Source organism: Bos grunniens, chromosome 26 (assembly GCF_055505025.1).
Source record: "Bos grunniens cultivar Pamir isolate PY7600 chromosome 26, Bosgru_T2T1.0, whole genome shotgun sequence".
Taxonomy (NCBI): Eukaryota; Metazoa; Chordata; class Mammalia; order Artiodactyla; family Bovidae; genus Bos; species Bos grunniens.
The window spans coordinates 2,030,895-2,055,718 of NC_141190.1; the positions used below are offsets into that span (position 1 = coordinate 2,030,895).

Consider the following 24,824-nt stretch of genomic DNA (forward strand, 5'->3'; position numbering starts at 1 on the left):
AGGAAATAACTTCTGTAGGAAGATTACTTATAGAATGTTGAATACTTACATGTCCTCTTACAAGTTTTACATCATTTTAAATTCTCTGAACCTCTGTCTCCTAGTCTATAGTATAGCAGTAATACTATTTAAAATAGTAACAGCATTCAGGATAAAGGGAGATGAAGGATGATCTGTGTCTGCCATTTAAACCAAATCATTAAATGCTAGACCTTCTTTCCCCTTTCCTCATACTTCATCATAAGAATAACTGGGATGAAATAAAGGGCTACTGAACATACGCACTTTAGTGTCACAAATCCAGAGATTCTGACTTGTCAGGTTAGGGCTGATGCATATGATGTCTGTACCATAGATTGAGAAATTTTACCTGGAAAGTGAGATGTTTATATTTAAAGACAGGGTAGATGACTAGTGTTTTATAATCATTGTGTAGGTATGCAAAAGTCCAATGCTCTGTCTGTCCTACTAATAGCAAATTTTGTTGTGATTGTTAAGTTGCTCAGTCATGTCGGACTCTTTGTGACCCCATGGACTGCAGCACGCCAAGCTTTCTTGTCCTTTGCTATTTCCCAGAGTTTGCTCAAACTCATGTTCATTGAATCAGTGATGCCATCCAACCATCTCATCTTCTGTCGCCACCTTCTCCTCCTGCCCTCAGTCATTCCCAGCATCAGGGTCTTTTCCAGTGAGCTGGCTGTTTGCATCAGGTGACCAAAATATTGGAGCTTCAGCTTCAGTGTCAGTCCTTCCAATAAGTATTCAGAGATGATTTCCTTTAGGATTGACTGGTTTGGTCTCCTTGCTGTCCAAGGGACTCTCAAGAGTCTTTTCCAGCACCACAGTTTGAAAACATCAATTCTTGGGTGCTCAGCCTTCTTCCCAGTCCAACTCTCACATCCATATATGATATTTTAAAAATTCACTTTATAAGCATCTATTGTTATCCTTAATACTCTAAACTTTGCCCTTATTTTGCTATGTGAGTATGTTTTTTAGTTTTTTCTTTATACACTTGTTTCTAATATCATTTTTTTGGTTAATCAATAAAACCAAATCAACTTTGCACAGAAACTTATGTATCTCAAAGAAATTATTTTTTCAAATGTAACCACATTTTAGAAAGGACTAAATTATCTTTCTGTACTTTTCATATATTGCAAGGTCCAAAAGTTTTTTTTCAAACATATTTCCAAAATATAAGTAAATGAAATATATTCTATACTCCTTAAAATGAATTTTTGTTATCCAAAGAAACAGTTTAGGCAAAACAATGTCTCTACTGGAAATTATTAAGTCGTAGGAAAAATATTTAGGTCACAGAATAACTATGTTGCTTATGAAAACACACACACATACTGAAAGAGTAAATAATTATCCAGATATATTTTATAGAAATATGCCTCTTATTATATTATTTTAAAAGCTCTTTCCACTAACTTATACCACTCTGTTTTTGTTTTTTTCAAATTGCACATGTAAATCTCTTTCATATAAAAATAACAAATTTTATGTGCTATCTTTGATATTAATTTAATGGAAATATCAAGAATAATAAATTCAATAATATATAGTCCCTTAGTAGTAAGATTTTATAGTTGAATTAATGAAATTTGTATATCAAGCTTTGTTCATTTATTTTTAATTTTTATAAATACTATACCACTCTGAATATATGAATTATGTTTTCTTGCCTTCTCAAATTATTAGTAACTCAAGTCATTCATGATCCTTGGCATTAAACATCTGCACTATTTCTGATAGCAACATTTTGCAAAACTTTGAACCTAGCTGAGTACTCAAAAGTATTGTTCGTATCAAAAGAGAATTAGTGAAGTTTAAGTGTTTGCCACATAGTTACTTAATGATGTTTTAAAAAATGACTTAGAAGTGCCCTTTTATTTTGAAGTAGTACTGATTGCATTCATTTCCACAGAGCATCGGTAATTTTATACTCTGCCTATCCACATGTTTAGCTCATGTTGAGGATGTATATGTGCATGCACGCATATGTGTACTGTGTGTCATTATATTTGTCATATATTATTAAATAATTCAGGCTCCTTGAAGCAAAATATCCTCAAAGGAAGGAAAAGTAGTTTTTACCCATGTATTACACCACAGTATTCATTAAAATCTAAATACAATGTATCTTTTAATGAAAGTCAGATGTATCTACTAACTACATTTATATACATTCTTGGATTGGCCTCTTCCTGATAAGAAATACGTTTTTTTTTTTTTTTTTATAAAATTAAGCTTACTTAAAGGCTGACTACTCCCTAAGTTGTTGTGTGTTCCTATTGCATGGTAAGAGAGCTAATGGTCACTGTCTACTAGTTACCATGTGAATTCTTCTCTACTGTATGCAGTTTATAAGAGCCGAAGAAGCACTTTCTACTTTGACTTTAAAAAACATTTGCAGTATTCTTACTTTTTTTTTTTTTTTTACATTAGTTTCAGATTTGCTGAAATAATGTGATGTATTTAGACAAGGGCAAAAATTAAATGTGTTTTTATCTATCAGTCTATTAATTCCATTCAGAAAGTGTTCTGTAGAGTCTTAATCACTCATTTAGAGTCAAGTGTTTCTACTGGCTGAGATTGGTCCTTAAATTTCTGTTTCTCTCCCTGAAAGACAGTTAGGATAAAGGAATCTTTGGGATACTTTGACACCATGAGGAATTAAAGTGTATATTACAGTTATCTTTTTCATTTAAATGTGAGTATACATCTCTTTTTCTCAACCTACTTGAAAAAAAACAAAATGGCATTTCTGTTTTCATTAACCCTTTTACCTAAGTCTCTTAAAGCAATTTTGTTTCCTTTGTTCCTGCTACAGAGGCTGAGTTCAGGTGTTCACCGGAGTGCATTATTGCTAGAAAATGAACTCAAATTTAAAAGAGTATTATTGATGATCCTTTTAAAAACTTTAATTATTTCCTTCAGAGATGTTATTTACCTATTTTAAAATTCACTCCTTTAAGGTGTAAAATCCAGTGGGTTTTAGTATATTTACCAAATGTGCATACATTACTACTATATAATCATACAGCACTATGGTCACTCCAAAAAGAAACCCTGTACCCATCAGCGGTCACCTTCCAATTTTCTTTCCTCTAGCCCTTCAGTTCAGCTCAGTTCAGTTCCGTTCACTCAGTCGTGTCTGACTCCCTGCGACCCCATGAACCACAGCATGCCAGTCCTCCCTGTCCATCACCAATTCCCAGAGTTCACCCAAACTCATGTCCATCGAGTCAGTGATGCCATCCAGCCATCTCATCCTCTGTCATCCCCTTCTCCTCCTGCCCTCAATCTTTCCCAGCATCAGGGTCTTTTTAAGTGAGTCAGCTCTTCACATCAGGTGGGCAAAGTACTGGAGTTTCAGCTTCAACATCAGTCCTTCCAAAGAACACCCAGGACTGATCTCCCTTAGAATGGACTTAGATATCCTTGTAGTCCAAGGGTCTTCTCCAACACCACAGTTCAAAAGCATCAATTCTTCTGCCCTCAGCTTTTTTATAGTCCAACTCTCACATCCATCCATACATGAGTACTGGAAAAACCATAGCCTTGACTAGATGGACCTTTGTTAACAAAGTAATGTCTCTGCTTTTAATATGCTGTTTAGGTTGGTCATAACTTCCCTTCCAAAAGTGTCTTTTGATTTCATGGCTGCAATCACCATCGGCAGTGATTTGGGAGCCCCCCAAAAATAAAGTCAGCCACTGTTTCCACTGTTTTCCCATCTGTTTGCCATGAAGTGATGGGACCGGGTGCCATTATCTTAGTTTTCTGAATGTTGAGCTTTAAGCCAACTCTTTCACTCTTCTAGATCTAAACTAAACTAACTTAGTTTCTGTCTCTATGGATTTGCCTGTTCTGAATCTTTTATACAACTTCATTCATATAATATATGACATCTGTGCCTGAATTCTTAAACCTCTGATATATTATAGCCTGGATCAATGCTTCCTTATTTAATGATATATTCCATTTACTTATCAATACCAAATTTTATTAACCATTGATAAACATGTATATTATTTCCATGTTTTGGATTTTTAAATAATGATGCTGTGAACATCCATATACTAATTTTACATGGATCTGTGTTTTCAACTCTTTTTCATATTCATCTAGGAGAAGGATTGCTGGGTGATGTGTTAGTTGAGTGTTTAATTTTGGTGTATTTGCCAAACCATTTTTCAAAGCAACTCTATCATTTTACCACCCTGCTGTCAAAATATGAGTGTTCTACCCTCTCTTCACCCATGCTCATACTTTTTATTTTCTGTCTTTTTGATTATAAACATCCTAGTGGGTGTGAAGTGATATTTCATTGTGGTTTTGATTTGTGTTTCCAGAGTGACTAATGATATTGAACATCTTTTCTTCTTCTTATGGGATATTAATATGTGTTCCTTGGAAAAATATTGATTAAAAATATTTGCTCATATTTCCCATTGCTCCTTTTTTAAATTGGGCTTTTTGTCATGTATGGTTGAATTATGAGTATTTAATATTTTTAAAAAATTTACTCAATTTTTAAAGGTTACTTTCCATTTGCAGTTATGACAAAATACTGGCTATATTCCCTGTGTTGTACAATAAATAGATCCTGAGCCTATCTTACACCAAATGGTTTGTTCCTTTCCACTTCCCCACTCCCTGCCCCTCTCCACTGGTAACCACCAGTTTGTTCTCTGTCTCTGTGACTGTTTCTTTTTTTTGTTATATTCACTAGTTGCTTAAATTTTTTAGATTCCACATTAAGTGATAACATATAGTATTTTTCGTTCTCTTGCTTATTTCCCTTGCATAATGCCTTCCAAATCTATCCATGTTGCTGTGTCAGAATTTCATTCTTTTTATGGCTGATTAGTATTCCATTGTATATGTACACCAACGTCTTCTTCATTCATTGTCAATGAATGCTTAAGTTATTTCTTTTTCTTGGCAATTCTGAATAATGCTGCTATGAACATCGAGGTGCATGTATAGTGTTTATTTATTTATTTTTTTTGCATATATATACTCAGGAGGGGAATTGTTGCATCATATGGTAGTTCTGTTAGTTTTTTGAGAAACTTTTACACCATTTTCTGCAGTGGCTAACCCAATTTATTTTCCCAACAGTAATGTACAAGGGTTCCCTTTTCTACACATCCTTGTCAGCAATTTTTAGTTGTGTTCTTTTTAATGACAACCATTCTAACATGTGTGAGTTGATATCTCATTGTGGTTTTGATTTGCATTTCCCTGACAATTAGTTATGGTGAGCCTTTTTTCATGTGCCTGTTGGCCATCTGCATTTCCTCTTTGTAAAAATGTCTATTCAGTTCCTTTACCCAATTTTTAATCAGATTTTTTTTTATATTGAATTGTGTGAGCTGCTTATAAATGTTGGATATTAAGCCTCTATTAGTTATATCATTTGCAAATATTTTTTCCCATTCAGTAGGTTGCCTTTTTGTTTATGGTTTCCTTTGCTATCAAAAAACCTTTTAAGTTTAATTAGGTTTCATTTATTTGTTGTTGTTTTTATTTGCTTTACTTTTGTAGATGGACCCAAAAAACTATTGCTGTGATTTGTGTCAAAGTGTGTTCTGCCTATGTTTTCCTATAGGAGTTTTATATAATCTGGTCTTATGTTTAGTTTGTTAATCCATTTTGAGTTTATTTTTCTAAACGGTGTTAGATAATGTTGTAATTTCATTCTTTTACATGTAACTGTCTAGTTTTCCTAGCATTATTCACTGAAGACTCTCTTCTCCATTGTATATTCTTGCTCCCTTTATTGTAGATTAACTGACCACAAGTGAATGTATTTATTTCTGGGCTCTCTTCTTATGCTGATCTATGTGTCTATTTTTATGTCAGTACCATACTGTTTTGGTTACTGTAGCTTTGTAAGATAGCCTGAGGCCAGGGAACCTAATTCCTCCAGTTCCATTATCCTTTCTCAAGACTGTTTTGCTCTTTGGGGCCTTTCATGTTTACATATGAATTTAACAATTTTTACTTCTAGTTCTCTGAAAAACCCCACTAGTGTTTGGATAGGAATTGCATTGAATCTGTTGGAGAAGACAATGGCACCCCACTCCAGTACTCTTGCCTGGAAAATCCCATGGACAGAGGAGCCTGGTAGGCTGCAGACCATGGGGTCGTGAAGAGTTGGACACGACTGAGTGACTTCACTTTCGCTTTTCACTTTCATGCATTGGAGAAGGAAATGGCAACCCACTCCAGTGTTCTTGCCTGGAGAATCCCAGGGACAGGGGAGCCTGGTGGGCTGCCGTCTATGGGGTCGCACAGAGTCGGACACGACTGAAGCAACTTAGCAGCAGCAGCACCAGCATTGAATCTGTAGATTGCTTTGAGTAGTATGGTCATTTCACAATATTGATTCTTCCAATCCAAGAATATATATTTTTCCATTTGTTTGTGTCATTTTCAGTTTACTTCATAAGAAACTTACAGTTTTTGGAATTCAAGTCATTTGCACCCTTAGGTATGTTTATCCTTAGACATTTTATTCTTTTTATGCAATTACAAATGGGATTGTTCCTTAATTTCTCTTCTGATACTTCATTGTTAGTGTATAGAAATGCAACAGATGTGTGTATATTAATTTTGTATCCTGCAACTTTACCAAATTCATTAATGAGCTCTAATAGTTTTCTAGTGGGCTCTTTAGAATTTTCTATTTATAGTATCATATCATCTGTAAACAGTGACACTTTTACCTTTTCCTTTCCAATTGGATGCCTTTTATTTTTATTTCTTTTCCCTGATTGATGTGGCTAAGATTTCCAAAACTATGTTGAATAAAAGTGGCAAGAATGGGCATCCTTGTCTTGTTGCTGATCTTAGGAAAAAATGCATTTAGCTGTTCACAATTGAGTATGATGTTACCAGTGGGTTTGTCATATATGGCCTTTGTTATGCTGATGTATGTTCCTCTATGCTCACTTTCTGGAGGGTTTTTATCAACATTAAACAAACGTTGATACAGTTCACATTTTATTAAAGGTTTTTCTGCATTTGTTGAAATGGCTTTATTCTTCAATTTGTAGTGTATCATATGGATTGATTTGAGAAATCCTTGCATCCATGGGATAAATCCCACTTCATCATGGTGTATGATGTTTTAAATTTGTTGTTAGATTTGGTTTGCAAGTATTTTTCTTGGAGTTTTTAAAGTGTTTTTAAAAATATATTCTAGATTATAGATTCTTTCCATATAGGTTATTCATATATTATATATATATATATATATACACACACATTTCTTTCTGTAGGTTTTCATTTCACTTTTTAGATAGAGCCACTTGAAGTACAAAGTTTTTAATTTCAGTGATGTCCAGTTTAACTCTTGTTGCTTATACTTTAAGTACCATATCTAAAAAATCATTGCTTAATCCAAAGAAGATTTATATAAATGTTGTTTTTATTTTGACTACTTACATTGAAATATTTGATCTAATTTTAGTTAATTTTGTATATATTGTCAGATAAGAGTCCAGTTGTATTCTTTTCCCAGTGGATATCCAGTTATCTCAGCACCATTTGTTGAAAAGACTATTCTTTCCCCTATTTTTAAAATTTCTGTTCCATATATTGGACCACCTCAGTTCCTCTCTCTTAACTTAGCCAATGCATTTTCTGACAGCTCAAATATTCTCTTGAGCCTCTCTGAATTTTTTACATTAAGCATTGTATTATACTTTCTGATTCTGTGATTTTTAGTTTTCTATGATTTTTATTTCTTTACCAATATTCTATCTTTAGTGAGACATAATTTGTATACTTTCATTTAGTTATTTAAGCATGGTTTCTTTTATATCATTGAAAAAATTTTAAATGGTTGACTTTATAATTTTTGCCTAATAAGAATAAGTTGTATCCTCAATAACTTTTCTTTTGTCTGCTATCTTTTCTGTATGAACCATACTTTCTTATTTCTTTTATGTCTCAATTTTTAATGAGCACTTGACATTTTATATAATATAATGTGATGACTCTGGAAAACAGATTCAATCCTATGTTTTGTTATTTCTATTTTAGTTGTTATTGTAGTTATTAACTCAGTTTGTCTAGTACCTTTATGAACTAATTCCATCAAACCTGCATTCTTTGACGTTTCAGTCTAGTGAAGTTTCTATTTTGTTAACTTGCTGCTGCTGCTACTAAGTTGCTTCAGTCGTGTCCGACTCTGTGCGACCCCATAGACGGCAGCCCACCAGGCTCCCCCGTCCCTGGGATTCTCAAGGCAAGAACACTGAAGTGGGTTGCCATTTCCTTCTCCAATGCATGAAAGTGAAAAGTGAAAGTGAAGTCACTCAGTCGTGTCCGACTCCTAGCAACCCCATGGACTGCAGCCTACCAGGCTTCTCCGTCCATGGGATTTTCCAGGCAAAAGTACCGGAGTGGGGTGCCAAACTTAGTGGCCAGTTAAGACAGAGATTTCCTTTCCTGCTCCAGCATGTCTCCCAGCCTTTCAAAGAGATGTGTGTGTGTGTTGGAACATATCATTAACAGCCAGCCAAGTTGAATAGTCTTTGTCTTCTCATCCAAATTTAACCATTTTTCTTTGATAAATTTCTTCTAACTTAAGTTTTGCAACCCTTTAGTCAATTTCTAGTACAAGTCTACAGCTTTGCCATTTTAGCCTTCAATTTCTCTGTGTACAAAGCCTCAAGTTCATTTAGCGGTGAGAATTTAGGGTCTTTTCATGTCTTTTCTTAACATGCATGCAGCTGTCCAATATGCACTCACCCTTACATGTAAGTTGGAGAAGGAAATGGCAATCCACTCCAGTGTTCTTGCCTGGAGAATCTCAGGGATAGGGGAGCCTAGTGGGCTGCTGTGTATGGGTTTGCACAGAGTTGGCCATGACTGAAGTGACTTAGCGGCAGCAGCTTATATGTAAGTACCCCACTGCAAATTCCCAGGAGTATATATGTCATGGCCCTAGAAATAAGGAAACTGCACAGATGGAGCACAAAAATTTAAATGCCTACTGGTTTCTCTTCTGGTTCTTGTCAAAAGACTGGCTTATAAATAATCAGTGGAAATTCTTTGTGGCCTCAAAGAGTGACTATTGCAAGCTAGAAGTTGAATAGAAGTGGAGAAGAATTACACAACTATATATTAGAGTTCTGAGTTAGCAAGAGATGGAAGTGTTTTAAGCATTCAATTGAGACTTCAGACAAGCCACTGCTTAGAAGTGAGGACCGTAATTTAGATCATCAGACTAAGGGATAAAAATAAAATAGAACTTCTTAAACAAAGAATAAAATTAACTTGTTAGGAAAAGAAGGATGATAAATAAACTGCCTACCAGAGTAAGACTGAACAGCAGTTAAATAAAGATAATACAGACAAAAAATATGTAAAATAGAATGACTCTATTTCAGTTTGGAATAGGGAGGAATAGTGTAAATGAACAAAATGAATTTTATATAAACAAATAAAAATGATTTTTTACTACAAATACTGATCAAAAGAGAAGACTTCTTTTTGATGATGAAACATGAATTTCTGTATTGTCCCTTGCTCATCTCTCACAATATTATCTTCACTAATTTACTTGTTTGTTTGTTTATCATATGTGTGTTATTTTTACTTATCTATATAATCATAGATGCCCTTGAGTGGAGAATTGCACAGCCAGGTTAATTCATTTTGAACATTACATAGAGACAATTTTTGCAGAAATGCACTCAGCAACTGGTTTTGGTAAAATGTGGCACTGAGTATTTTAATTTTTTTTTTTCATAAGTTCAGTGGCACACCATTTAAAGTAATTTAGATGTATGTTTTATACATAGCAAAAGCCTAGGTTGTTATAAACCATTCTTAGCTACTAAAAATACATTTTTTATGTAGCAAGATATAGAATTATCTTTGAATAAAAATCTCATCAAGATAAAAATTTATCTCCAAAGAAATATGTAGAGCCATTGTCACTTTAAAAAGTGGTTTTAAATTGACCATTAAGTTAAGTATATTGATTTAATAAGCTTGGACCTTTTCCATTTTCTTAACTAACAGGGAGACTACAGTCAATTAAAGTTGAGATATTAGGAAATGACATCAAAATTGAACAGAAGGCAGTGAAGCAATATTTGTAAAAAGCAAGCTCTGCATTTCAGCAGCTGCTGAGCATATAACCAACATATAGCTACAGATAATATTTAACATTTCTAAAGACAAATACCTCCTAAGATAAAGTTATGTGTTTCAGCTCCCATCTGCCCCTCTTCACCTAAAGATAAATATAAATATGCACATACATTTGCATATGGAATGCACATATGCAGACTTAACATATGCACTTCTAAGTACTGATGAAAAAAGCAAATCTATGTACTTCCTACACAAAGTAAAAACCAGTAACTGTGAATAGTCCTGAATGTCCCTCTACAAGTTTATCATTTCTTTTCTTACAGAGGTTAACCACTCTTATAATTTTTCTATTAATAACTGGTTTGCATATTAAATGTACTGTATTAGAATTTATTCCTATTTATTAGAATTTATTTATCAATCTGCTTTTAATCTTGAGATGACTAAAAACATAATTTGTGCAAAGTTCTAGTTCATTAATTTTTCATGGTCATTCTTCCTATGTTTTTCTTTCTTTCCTTTTTTTTTTTTTTTTTTTAACTATAAAATACTGTCTAGAGCAGTCTTATCCAAGTTTTTCAAATTGCATTTTCAAATTGCTTGTGAGGGAGTGATTGAAAGTCACTCAGACATGTCCAACTCTTTGTGACCCCATGGACTGTATAGGCCATGGAACTCCCCAGGCCAGAATAGTGGAGTGGATAGCCTTTTCCTTCTCCAGGGGATCTCCCCAACCCAGGAATCGAACTGGAGTCTCCTGCATTGCAGGTGGATTCCTTACCAACTGACCTATTGGGGAAGCCAATAGCTCAGTTCCTAGGGTGTATTATTCATAGTTACAAAGTGATGCCAACTATTTTGTAAAGTGGTTATATGTATATACACATTCACTCAGATGGTCATTAAAATGAAAATTTTAATGACTAGTGACACATTGGATAATAACAAAATGAAAATTTGAAAAACTGTAGAATAGATTTGATGTGAAAAAGAATTCAGTTCAAATGTGAGAGACAGAGCTTTATTAATGAGAAAGTTCAACATGCCTGTGATAAAATTGCAGAAGTATAAATTAGAAAGAATAAAGAAATGTAGTATTCAAATATAATATTTGAAAATTACACAAATTGGTATAAGACATAAATCCTCATATTCAATAGAAGAGTAAATCCTGAAATTTTTTTCTCAGTATAAAATAGTATTCCATCAAGACATTTCAATAGAAATCATAATTTAAAAAAAATTATAAAGCACATATGAGTAACTTAGTTAAAAGGTAGAATAGATTATTGACAACACCAAAGGTATGATAATGTAAGAAAAATGTTAAAATTAATTAGAAAAACTTTTTTAAAAGCTTTTGCTCTGTGAAAGATACTGTTAAGAGATTGAGAAAACAAACCAAATGCTGGGAAAAAATATTTCCAAATATATCTGATAAAGAACTTGTATATAAAATATACAAAGAATTTTAAAAAACTCAGCAGTAAGAAAACATCCTGCTGGATCAAGATATCGAGATTGTGGATCCTGAGCTCATCATTTCCCATGGACACACCAAAATATAACTATTGACTGAGCAACTATCTCTGAGGACAACCTGAAATACTGCTGCTTCTGTTACTTGCTAAGTCCTGTCCAACTCTTTGCAACCCATGGACTGTAGTCCCACAGACTCCTCTGTCCATGGGATTTCCCAGGCAAGAATACTGGAGTGAGTTGCCATTTCCTTCTCCAGGGGATCTTCCTGACCATTCCTAGCAATGTACAGTCTCCCAAGACTGAATCAGGAAAAAGTAGAACATATGTTTTAAAATCTGAGATAAAATTTGCATTTGTGAGTTAAGAGGCATGCAGAATAAAGATAGATCATTGTAACACGTTTTATAATATCAGAGAATTTAGCGATGGAACATCATTTTTAAGTGAAAAAAAATCAAGGTGCAGAATATTGTACATATTATAATTCATTTACATCAGAAGCATGTTTATCACCTCAAGGAATAGAATGGGAATGAGATAGTTGGAAAGAGATATTGTCTTAATCTTTTGATATACAGGTATTATTTTTGTAAATCTTGGATTATGAAAATATACATTATTGACAATGTTTGAGGGCTGAGAAACAACCTTTTCTAACTGGTAAAGTAAAGCTTCCAGGATGCACTTTTTTTCCCCTTAGATTAAGTTAAATGTTTAAATTGTGAATGACAAAAGATATGTGTAAACTAGGATTTTATTTCCTGAATTTTTTCTCTTAGAGAAGAAAAAGCAATATTTAACTGAAATGTACATATGTAAAGCCCTCCCCAGTGATGATCTTAGTAAAAGGTGCAAAGTCCTGCAATTCAGTTCAGTTCAGTTGCTCAGTCATGTCCAACTTTTGCGACCAGTACGCCAGGCCTCCCTGTCCATCACCAACTGCTAGAGCTTACTCAAACTCATGTCCATTGAGTCGGTGATGCCATCCAACCATCTTATCCTCTGTCGTCCCCTTCTCTTCCCACCTTCAATCTTTCCCAGCATCAAGGTCTTTTCCAGTGAGTCAGCTCTTCACATCAGGTGGCCAGAGTATTGGAGTTTCAGCTTCAGCATCAGTCCTTCCAATGAATATACAGGACTGATTTCCTTTAGGATAGACTGGTTGATCTTCTTGCTAGCCAAGGGATTCTCAAGAGTCTTCTCCCATACCACAAGTTCAAAAGCCTCAATTCTTTGGTACTCAGCTTTCTTTATAGTTCAACTCTCACATCCAATAATGACTATTGGAGAAACCAAAGCTTTGACTAGACAGACCTTTGTTGACAAAGTAATGTCTCTGCTTTTTAATATTCTGTCTATGTGGGTCATAACTTTTCCTCCAAAAAGCAAGCATCTTTTAATTTCATGGCTGTACTCATCATCTGCAGTGATTTTGGAGCCCAAAAAATAAAGTCTGTTACTGTTTCCACTGTTTTCCAATCTATTTGCCATGAAGTGATGGGACCAGATGCTATGATCTTAGTTTTCTGAATGTTGAGTTTTAAGCCAGTGCTTTACTCTCCTTTTTCACTTTCTTTTTTTTTTTTAATTTAAATTTATTTATTTTAATTGCTGACTAATTACTTTACAAAATTGTATTGGTTTTGCCATACATCAACATGAACCCGCCACAGGTGTACACGTGTTCCCAATCCTGAACCCCCCTCCCACCACCCTCCCCATACCATTCCTCTGAGTCATCTTAGTGCACCAGCCCCAAGCATCCTGTATCCTGCATTGAACCTGGACTGGCAATTCATTTCTTATATGATATTATACATGTTTCAGTGCCATTCTCCCAATTCATCCCATCCTCTTTTTCACTTTCATCAAGATGTTCTTTAGGTCTTCACTTTCTGCCATAAGGGTGGTATCATCTGCATATCTGAAGTTATTGATATTTCTCCTGGCAATCTTGATTCCAGCTTGTGTTTCATCCAGCCCAGGGTTTCTCATGATATGCTCTGCATAGTCTAACATATAGGGATTTCCAGATCTGGACTCAAGTTCACGTGAATGACACATGCATTACAGTCAAGTTTCACCAGACTATTATTTTCTGCATATTGCACATATATACATATTTCTCTAATTTTAAAAATCTCTTTTCCTTTCCTACCTGCTAAAATGCTAATCAGCTACTAGAAGTTTGCTTTCAAAATTATTCTGACTCTCTGAACCTTCTGGTAATTGCTCCCTGTCCTGCACATTCACACACTCTGTCCTCTATTACAGATAATTGTGCATATATCAGTGTCCAAGACTAGACTCTATCTTCTTTAGGGGAGACGTTGTATTTTACTTTTTATTGAATCTTCATCTGCTCCTAGAAAAAGATCTTTACATAGAAGGTGTTAGATTGACTTGAAAGTAATTATGAGATGTCCTCACTTCACTTAATACCACAGAAATGATCTTACAAGAAGGTTGACAATGATAAGTGGTGATTTTCTGAAATTTCTTAGTGCCACATTGTCAAAGATAAAATGAGAGCTATGATCAGCTTTTATGTAGTAATTCAAAGTGTGTTTGAAAATCATCTCTAAATGTGTATAATTTGTGATATAATATCAAAAGTGGTTAACTGGAAACATACCCTGTAAAAATGTTTTTAGGTTACACTCTGTTAATAGTTTTTACTGTGTGGTTAGTTGTTCAGTTGTTTCCAACTCTTTGCCACCCCATGGATTGCAGCTGACCAGGCTCCTCTGTCCATGGAGATTCTACAGGTAAGAACACTGGAGTGGGTTGCCATGCCCCACTCCAGGGAATCTTCCCAGCACAGGGATTAAACCCAGGTCTCCCACATTGCAGGCAGATTCTTTAACATCTGAGCCACCAGGGAAATACTAAACTAAGCATTTTATTTCATCTATACTGTTGTGTATCATTTCTCACCTTCCTTTGTTTTCTGACACCAGACTTTGGTTACATAACTCTTTTAAATTGTGCTATGGAATAAAAATCCCTGCACTTTGCTTTTATTGTGTAGGTCAGGAAGGAGGGAAAGACAGTTGCCTGGAGGATAGAGATTGTAGATCAGTGATAGAATCTCTGATTTAAGTAGAAGGCAAAACCTGGAATAATGGAGTCTACTTACTGGGAGAAAGTGGGTAGTCCCAGATTTGGGGTGAGAAATGAAGGGAGTTTCTGATTTAACATGCAAGTTATATGCCTTGTGAATAACCGAAGATGATGTATCATACTCTAAATTGATTTACTAAAAAAGATAACCGATTGAAATTCATTATGTACCAGGCTTCAGTGATATAGCAAAAGGCATTCAAAATTCTCTTCTCTCACCTCGTTACACATAGTCCTACCTACTTTCTCTTTCTAGTTGTCCTTAAAGGTGTTAAAAAAACTCACAATATGATAAAAGAACATATGGTCTCATAGTTAAACTGCACTTAGAAGGTAGGCATGGTAAAGAAATGTGAATAGTTTACTACAGTGTGATCATCCTTATTGGAAAAAACCTCAAAATACATGATACAGTGATGCTGAGTTAATAACATCATTTTCATATAAGAGGGGCCACTCATACATGATATATCACTTAGTACATGAAGGATTAAGATCTCCATTAATAAATACATCAGAAATTATTTAATATATATATATATATATATATATGTTTTTTTCTAGAATAAGCATGACTTGGTGTGATTCACAATTCTACTCCCGATTAAGTAGCAGTAAACTAGTAAATTAGTAAACTGCATTTAGGGGCTTCCCAGATGGTGCTAATAATGGTAAAGAACCTGGCTGCCAATGTAGGAGATGTATTAAGAGACGTGGTTTGATCCCTGGGTCTGGAAGATCATCTGGAAAAAGGCATGGCAATCCAGTCCAGTGTTCTTGCCTGGAGAATCTCATGGACAGAGGAGCCTGGCAGGTTACAGTCCATAGGGTCACAAAGAGTGGGACACAACTGAAGTGACTTAGCACACACACACACAAACTATACTTATATCTTTTGAACCTCTCTTAATATTACACTTCATGTGTATGTAGATTAGTAATAATAGCAAATATATACTGTGATAGTATGAATGAATGAATTTATACTTGTAAGGCAGTTGGCTAAGTGAGATATGGAAATGGTTAACTAACATTAACTATGAAAAAGATAGGATGTTATTAATCAAGAAATGAGCCTATTGTGATTTCACCCTTTAATGTGTTTAAATAATCATTTAATTATTGTTTGTTAAAATTAGAGAAATTTAAGGAAAGAAAGAATAAAAAATAGAAAAAAAAATTAATAGGACATGTATATTCCCTCCAAATTTGCAAACACAAGACATAGAAACAAACAAAAAAAAAAAGTAAGGCAATTATAATTAAATTAGTTATTCTTGGTCTTCCCTTGTAGCTCAGCAGGTAAAGAATCCACCTGCAGTGAAGTAGACCTTGGTTCAATTCCTGGGTTGGAAAGATCCCCTGGAGCAGGGATAGGCTATTCACTCCAGTATTCTTGGGCTTCCCTGGTAGCTCAGTAGGTAAAGAATCTACTTGCACTGTGGGAGACTTGGGTTCAGTCTCTGGGTTGGGAAGATCCCCCTGGAGGAGGGCATGGCAACCCATTCCAGTATTCTTGCCTGGAGAATCCACATGGAAAGAGGAGCCTAGAAAACAAGAAATTTAATTTAACATGTATATTCTCCCCAAATTTACAAACACAAGACATAGAAACATAAAACAAGTAAGGCAATTATAATTAAATTAGTTATTCTTGCTTCCAAAAGTAGAAATACTTATATTCTATTTTTATAGTCAATCCAATTTCATCTATTTTGAAGATTGACTTTTCTAAGTGAAAAGCACATAGAAGGACTTCTTATTGCCAAGAAAAATTAGTTCCCTTTATCACCTACAAAGTAGGAGATGATTTAAAAGTGATCAGGACAAAGAGTTTAAGCATAAGCATTGTATGGTACTTTCATTCTCTCATTTTACATAGCAAGTATTTCTTGTGAAATATGTCATGTAATCACTGAATCACACAAATCAAGCATAACTTTGAAGTTAAAATATCTACCATTAGAATTGTTTCAAACTTGAATTTAAGTCAGTTAAAATTCCCATTAAGTTGATGTATAAAATTTCTGTATGGAAATAATGATATGTAATCATAAATTATTCTGAAATAGCTGAATTAGTCTTATTTCTGAAGCATAATATTTACACACTTCATCATCCACACACTGGAACAAATGTATATTATTTCCAGTGGTTAGGTGATAAAAGACACACTGATGCATTTGCTAAAGCCTATATGTAATATGAATTTTTAGTGTTATTTTAGCCAGGAAAGATATGCTTTAAAGACATATCTCTTGTGAGTTATTTCTTGGATAAGTAATCATAGTGATAGGCAAAGTTCTAGAGACCATGGAACAAAATAGGAAGTCATTACATTATTCTATTGAGAAGAAACTCTGAATGCTGAAACAGCTTAATAAGGTCTCTAATTTTGAGTTGTTTTTTTTTTTTTTGTACCCAATCCACAGTTGTGTATTCTAGCTATATTGGTCTAGTTTAGTAAAGAGCAAGAGTAGATAATTGATTGGATATTTATGTGAAATATAAATGTACATAATGTGTATGCATGTGTTTGTGTGCCTGTGTATTTTTGTGTGTATCCCTTGATACATGGTACCACTCACTCCAATGTTAGATTTTCCTAAATATATTTTAACTAACATATTAACCTTTTAAAAACAACATACCATTAGCAACTTATAAACTTCAGGTAGGCAGGTCATTTATCTTCTGTATAACCTATAAATATTAGGAGGACTGGGAGAAATACACAGCATAACTTGCTAACATTGATTGATGATTCTACTCTCACACAGAAGGCAATAGGAGGAAAGTTAGAGAGGTAGAGATGGTATATAAGATTCATCTTTGTAATCTATTATAACATACACTTTCTTCATTGGTATTTGTAATCTTCATTCCCTTCTTCTCGCTGCAATTTCTCCCATAATTAACAAAACTTTTCAATGGAGGATTGGTGTGGAAGACAAAATAGTGTTCATTCTATCTAGTTCTCTGGAAGCCTACTAGCAATTTCATAAAAAATTTCTATAGTGAGTTAGTGCTTCAAGAAATTCTGTTAAACTCCAGGTCTATTTGAGCTAAAAAACAAATTTGTAATTGTGCAAAACAATTATTTATCACTGAAGTGAACCCTTATGTAAATTTTAAAAATCAGTCAAATATATATCTAAATATCTTGAAAAGTTAACAGTGAGAACTAAGATATTATTTCTTAGAAAAGGAAATGTGAGGAAAGAGAGAATATTAAACTATGCACTAGACAAACCCAAACTTAATTGTTTTGTATTTGTGTTACCTTTTGTATGTGAAATATTTATTGTGGAGAAAAAAAGCCTTTAAACTATTTAGCAGAAATTTTATTCTGAATTATTATTGAAGAAAGGTGTGGAGTGTTTAATATTTAAGGAGTATATATATATACACACACACACACGTATACTACATTTAGGTCACAGTTGTAGACTCATTTATTTTAAGAGAAATGTGTTGTAAACATATGAAAAATTTATAAGAACACGATTAAATAATGCTTTTAAACTATATTTCAGCATGTTTCTAATATTGAATTACTGTATTTTGCCACATTCTTTTATTCTGTGAAATAGTGACAAAAGTGTGAACTTAATTTTGGCTTTCCAGATCATATCACTTCAAGTAGTTGCTTTTGAGTAAATCAGGATGTTTTTGTTTGTCAATTGAAAAGTAATATCCTCAAATTGTAATTGCACCTGTAGAACAATCCTGATTTGTCACTTTGACTAAGGGCATACTCTCTTTGAAAATCCAAGGACACTACAAACATCTACCCAATGTCTTCAAAATATTTCGAATCTGATGATGAAAGCTTTACTATAATAATGTTTCTTCCTTTATTGTTTTGCTATGGCTGCCTCTACTCATCAGGAATTTGTTTCCTTACAAACTGTCACCAAAACTCTAGCATTGAAAGCCCAGCATTTGTATCATTTTCTTAGAAAGATTTCCATAATTTTATCCAATCTTCAGGCTATTGTAAAGACTTATGTATGTATCTGTTACTATATATTTATGTGCTCATTTTTTTAAATTTTTTTATTCTTTTTTTAAATATAAATTTAGTTATTTTAATTGGAGGTTAATTACTTTACAATATTGTATTGGTTTTGCCATACATCAACATGAATCCGCCACGGGTATACACGTGTTCCCCATCCTGAACCCCCCTCTCTCTCCCTCCTCATACCATCCCTCTGGGTCGTCCCAGTGTGGTCATTGTTTTTAAGTTTACAATTACCTTCCTTTTTTTTTTTTTTTTTTTCCCAATCTTCTATGCCCTTGACAACAGAAACTCCATTTCATCCATCATTTGTGTCTTTTGCATTCAGTACAGTCACAGTCATAAAGCTTAATTACTATGTATGTGTATGTGAATGAAAATGTCTCACAGTTTTCTAGTGTTTCATGTTCTGATAGCAAACCCATCCCCTTTATAATTGTCTTGCTCTTCCATTGGATTTCTTAATTACATCGATTAAGTTCTTTCATCTAGGACTTTGCATATTTGCATTATATTGATTTACCTATAATAAACTAAGAAAATTCATTATGATAATAAATCCCAATGTACTGATATCTGAAAATTTATCTTACCAACAGTAATTAAACACAAATTACTACTTTTAACAAAATTTTGAATTCTCAGTGGAAATTGAAATGTTATTTTATGAAGAAGTCCTTATTTTAAGGGGAAAATGTCTACCCCAGTGGAGGGTAGTCATCTAGTGCTGCTGAGAACACTACTCAGATCACAAGAAATCTTTTCAATCCCAGGAAGCTACCTAACAATAATACAGTGACTCTAAAGAAGTTAAGTAATGTCTTCTTTTACCCAAAGTGAGGCAGTTGGATTTAATGCTCCCTGGTAGCCCTTCCATTTCAAATATTATATGCAAACAAATCTGTCCTTTAAAATTAATGAAAGTCCATTTCAATGACTTTATGCTAACCTTTCTGGTATTTAATTTATTCCATTCTCTGCTAAAGCTATGATTTTCCTTTCACTTTCAAGCTGCTTTTTATAGCTAGAAAATTTTTTAAAAATATGATCTTGTATTAAGCCTGACAAATTCAAACCTGTTTTGACTGGACATTTATTGGTCTAAGAAGTATGAACATTTCTGTGGACACTCAGTTTCTTAAAACTCAAGAAAGCAACAATAATGGATTAAGTTCAAAGTAGTTTTATAGAGTAATTGCTTTTTCTTTAGGTCTGTGATTAAGTGAGCAATAGCAATGCCATCCTATTGAGTACAGTTCTTAAATTTAGACCCACATAAGTTTCTATTTTAGAGAGCATGACTATGAAAGTAGGGAAAGCAATTAAGATACAATGATCACATTCCTATTCACTTGATGATGGGCAAAACATATGAGTTGTCTACAAAGTATTGACAGAGACCTTGTATTGTATAAATGAGGACAGAGTAGGATGTGGTGCATGTGAAGGTGAAGAGGCTCTTGGAGACATTGTTTCTTCTTTGTCATCTTTACGTTTAATAAAGATGATCTCTATTGATGCTTTGTGAGCATCTATGATTTATTTAACTTCTGTAAACCAAAAAAGTTAAGAATTTTTATAGAACATGATATTCCTTTATTACATGGATTATTTATTAATTGTGTAATTATTTGCTCTTTGCTTATCATCCTTTTCAAAATGTTAAATCTTAAGAGAGCAGGGATTATGTTTTTCTTGGTCATATTATCAAGTCCAGTAACTGATACATATGAAATGCTTAATAATTTAGTAATATTAATTGAATTAATTAACATAGTCCACGGATTTCCATTGTTCCTGAATGCTTAATAGTCTCTGTTTTTCATAGTCTTTTGATTTCAGAGGCTATCTGGGGTGTGGGGAAGGATTATCGCAATTTTGTTCACTGAAGAAAAGATACCTTTCTTAGTGATTTCCAAATGATAGAAATATTAAATGTATCCTTGAAATTGTAGGTATTTTCAGCAGAGTCATGAACTATGCATTCAGTTTAGAATCTAGTTTTCTTTTGTGTTTATTTGATTTTATAACAGTTACAAGTCACATGTTTATAGTCTTTATAGTTTTATTTCACCTAAAAATGTAGTTATGTTGTGGGTGTTTTGATTGTTAATGTTTCTGCTGTGGTTTTGTTTTTAAAGAAGTTACCTTTTAACACAATTTTATGGAGATATAGGTTGATATGAGAATATTAATTTCATTTGCACATACTAATGGAAGTCAGAGTAATTTTTGTTTAAAAAATAATTATTATTAGGTTCTTACAAAATTTTTGGTTAGTATTGTAATTGCATATTATTACTCTGAAGAGCATATATCCATGGAGTACAAGAAAATTTCAGGAGTAAATATGAGTTCTGGATAAGCATTACTTAGTAGAGAAAATTCTTCATAATAGAATTCATAATTGACAGTTTCTTTTAGGCAAAGTATTAGTATGAATATAGAGATATGTCTACTAAGGAATATAACTGCTTTTGTAACTATGGCCATTTAATATTTTATAATTCCATACTTATGACAAAAATTATATCCAATCCTATGTTGACAAAGCCTTTGAGGTGAACTCATACTACATCTAACTGATATAAGTATGCTTATTTCAGTTAGGCACTTACTATACTTTTAGAACATGCACCTATGGACACCTTATCTTTGACAAAGGAGGCAAGAATATACAATGGAGAAAAGACAAGTTCTTTAACAAGTGGTGCTGGGAAAACTGGTCAACCACCTGTAAAAGAATGAAACTAGAACACTTTCTAATACCATACACAAAAATAAACTCAAAATGGATTAAATATCTAAATGTAAGACTAGAAACCATAAAACTCCTAGAGGAAAACATAGGTGAAACACTCTGACATAAATCACAGCAAGATCATCTATGATCCACCTCCCAGAGTAATGGAAATAAAAGCAAAAATAAACAAATGGGACCTAATTAAACTTAAAAGCTCTTGCACAACAAAGGAAACTTAAGCAAAATGAAAATACAGCCTTCAGAATGGGAGAAAATAATAGCAAATGAAGCAACTGACAAATAATTAATGTCAAAAATATACAAGCAGCTCCTGCAGCTCAATTCCAGAAAAATAAATGACCCAATCAAAAAATGGGCCAAAGAACTAAACAGACATTTCTCCAAAGAAGAAATACAAATGGCTAACAAACACTTGAAAAGATGCTCAACATCACTTATTATCAGAGAAATGCAAATAAAACCACAATGAGGTACCATCTCACGCAGGTCAGAATGGCTGCTATCCAAAAGTCTACAAACAATAAATGCTGGAGAGGGTGTGGAGAAAAAGGAACCCTTTTATGCTGTTGGTTGGAATGCAAACTATTACAGCCACTATGGAGAACAGTGTGGAGATTCCTTAAAACCTGGAAATAGAGCTGCCATACGACCCAGCAATCCCACTGCTGGACATACACATTGAGGAAACCAGAATTGAAAGAGACATGTGTACCCCAATGTTCATTGCAGCACTGTTTACGGTAGCCAGGACATGGAAGCAACCTAGATGTCCATCAGCGATGAATGGATAAGAAATTGTGGTACATATACACAATGGAATATTACTCAGCTGTTAAAAAGAATGCATTTGAACCAGTTCTAATAAGGTGGATGAAACTGGAGCCTATTATACAGAGCAAAGTAAGTCAAAAAGAAAAGCACCAATACAGTATATTAATGCATATATATGAAATTTATAAAGATGGTAAAGATGACCCTATACACGAGATAGCCAAAGAGACACAGATGTAAAGAACAGACTGTTGGACTCTGTGGGAGAAGGCGAGGGCAGGATGATTTGAGAGAATAGCATTGAAATATGTATATTAACATATGTGTAATTGATCACCAGTCCAGGTTTGATGCTTGAGGCAGGGTGCTTGGGGCTGGTGCACTGGGATGACCCTGAGAAATGGGATGGGGAGGGAGATGCGAGGGAGGGTCAGGATGGGCAACACATGTACATCCATGGCTGATTCATGTGAATGTATGGCAAAACTACTACAATATTGTAAAGTAATTAGCCTCCAATTAAAATTAAAAAAATAAAATTAAAATTAAAGTGCTTAACAGCTTGATACCTAGTTTTTTTTTTAAAGCAAGCAAACAAAAACAAAACAAACAAAAAAAGAAAATGGATGGGGAGAATAGACACTGAAAGCAAACCACATGAGCAGTATTTTCTTTGAAAGAGCTCATTTAGTGAAGAGAGCAGTAACAACAAAAATGCAAGGCATAAAATTATAAAATATTGATATAATTTGTACAGTTTTGATTAACAGGGACAATTACTATTATGGGAAGTATAGAAGAAAATAGATCATTGTTGATTCCAGATTTTCAGCCTATAAGTCTAACAGCAAGTATTATTTCATGTTGACTTTTTTGTTTACGTCCTGGGGACGAGAATGTTCATAATGTCCAGCTAAATATAATCAGACACCTCATTTGAGAATAACAAATGAAGTCTAGTCAGGAATTTTGGTAAAATCCTTTAAAAGGTTATTGTTATATAAAATATCTTAGAATCTCAGATTTCCAATGCTCATGCCATTAACATGGGTAAATAACTGTAAATTTAAAAAAATCATCACATTGAATATAAATCTATGTGTAATAGTTTCAGGTCAGGCAAAAATTTGCAAAATATAATGCTGCTTAAATATTAAGTTAAAATAATATTATTCTGATAACTACATTTATTTTTCTAGCTTTGCTGAAGAATGTCTTCTGAAACATATGTTCATCCTTTGTCCTAAAAGTATGATGAGATTTCCATTTTTTTTTTTTTTCTTAGTTTGCTCAGTATTATTTAAAAGCCTAGTACCACCAACTATCAGGGCTTTCTTGGTGGCCCTGAAGGTAAAAAAAATCTGCCTGCAATGCAGGAGATCGGGGCTCAATCACTAGGTCAGGAAGATCCCCTGGAGAAGGGAATGGCTACCCATTCTAGTATTTTTACCTGGAAAATTCCATGGACAGAGAAGCCTGGTGGGCTACTGCCGGGAGCCGGCATATTGCATATTGAGTGCATATTGCATATTGAATGCAGCACTTTCCACAGCATCATCTTTCAGGATCTGGAATAGCTCAACCGGAGTTCTATCACTGCCGGAAGCCAGTGTGAGGAGCTCCACCCATGACAAAGGTCATGAGGAAGGAGGCTCAGCATACGCAAAGGTGGGATCGAGCCTCAGGAGTCTCCCTGGAAATTCTCGAGCATCTACCCCCCAAACCAGAGTCTGCCTACTTTCTGCTTTGTGCTCTCACCTACACCTCTGACTTTACGAGGGGCTGTCCCCCACTACTTCTCTCTGAAAAAAGAATTAACTTACAGCTCCAGTTCATAATTCCTGGGTGTGACAGTGTTTCAACCTACAAACTCCTTTGGAAGTCCTCTAGCCTGCCTGAATAGGTTTTTCCGGCCACATGTGATTGCTCAGAGCCTCCCAACTGTGAGAGGCAGGAGATGTTCTAAACTGTCTAAACACAGATTCCTTTGAGTAGTTAAAAGATTGATTAGAAATTGTATTGGTGAAGGGTTTTTCACTTATTGGGCCAATGTTTGCTGCTAAGTCTCCATACTCCTTACCTACTGTGTCCTTGGGAGTGTATTGATTGATATAATGGGTGTATAGAAATGTAAGTAGTAGCCTCAATGTTTGTAACCTTGGGCCCTTGAGTTAATTCTTTTCTTGATTAAGCCCACCACACCTTTGCCCTATAGGAATGCAACTTTATCTAATGCTTTTGGAGGGTGGCTTCTGACTTTGGAATAATCACCTTTAGAGGAAAGTAAGTTTCTTAAAATGTCAACAGGCCTCCTGGCCAGAAGATGATGTAAATCACCTGAACTTTTGCATATGATAAGTTTGAAAGTCTGGCTTTGATTAGGATCAGGAACTGCTGTCCTTGTATGACTCTACCCCTTCCGTCATTATCCTCTGTGCACAACTTAAGGTATAAAAACTACTTTGGAAAATAAAGTGCGGGCCTTGTTCATCGAAACTTGATCTCCCCATGTCTCTCTCTCTCACT

At 34.2% G+C, this 24,824-nt stretch overlaps 1 long non-coding RNA gene across 1 annotated transcript; it reads right to left on the reverse strand.

Moving 5' to 3' along the window:
- Positions 1–15,816: 15,816 nt before the first annotated feature.
- Positions 15,817–23,909, reverse strand: LOC147343948 (uncharacterized). Its single transcript, XR_015155493.1, has 2 exons — positions 23,749–23,909; positions 15,817–16,286 (listed from the first exon to the last, which is right to left on the reverse strand). It is a non-coding gene; the product is annotated as an uncharacterized LOC147343948 (long non-coding RNA).
- Between the last annotated feature and the right edge of the window lie 915 nt (positions 23,910–24,824).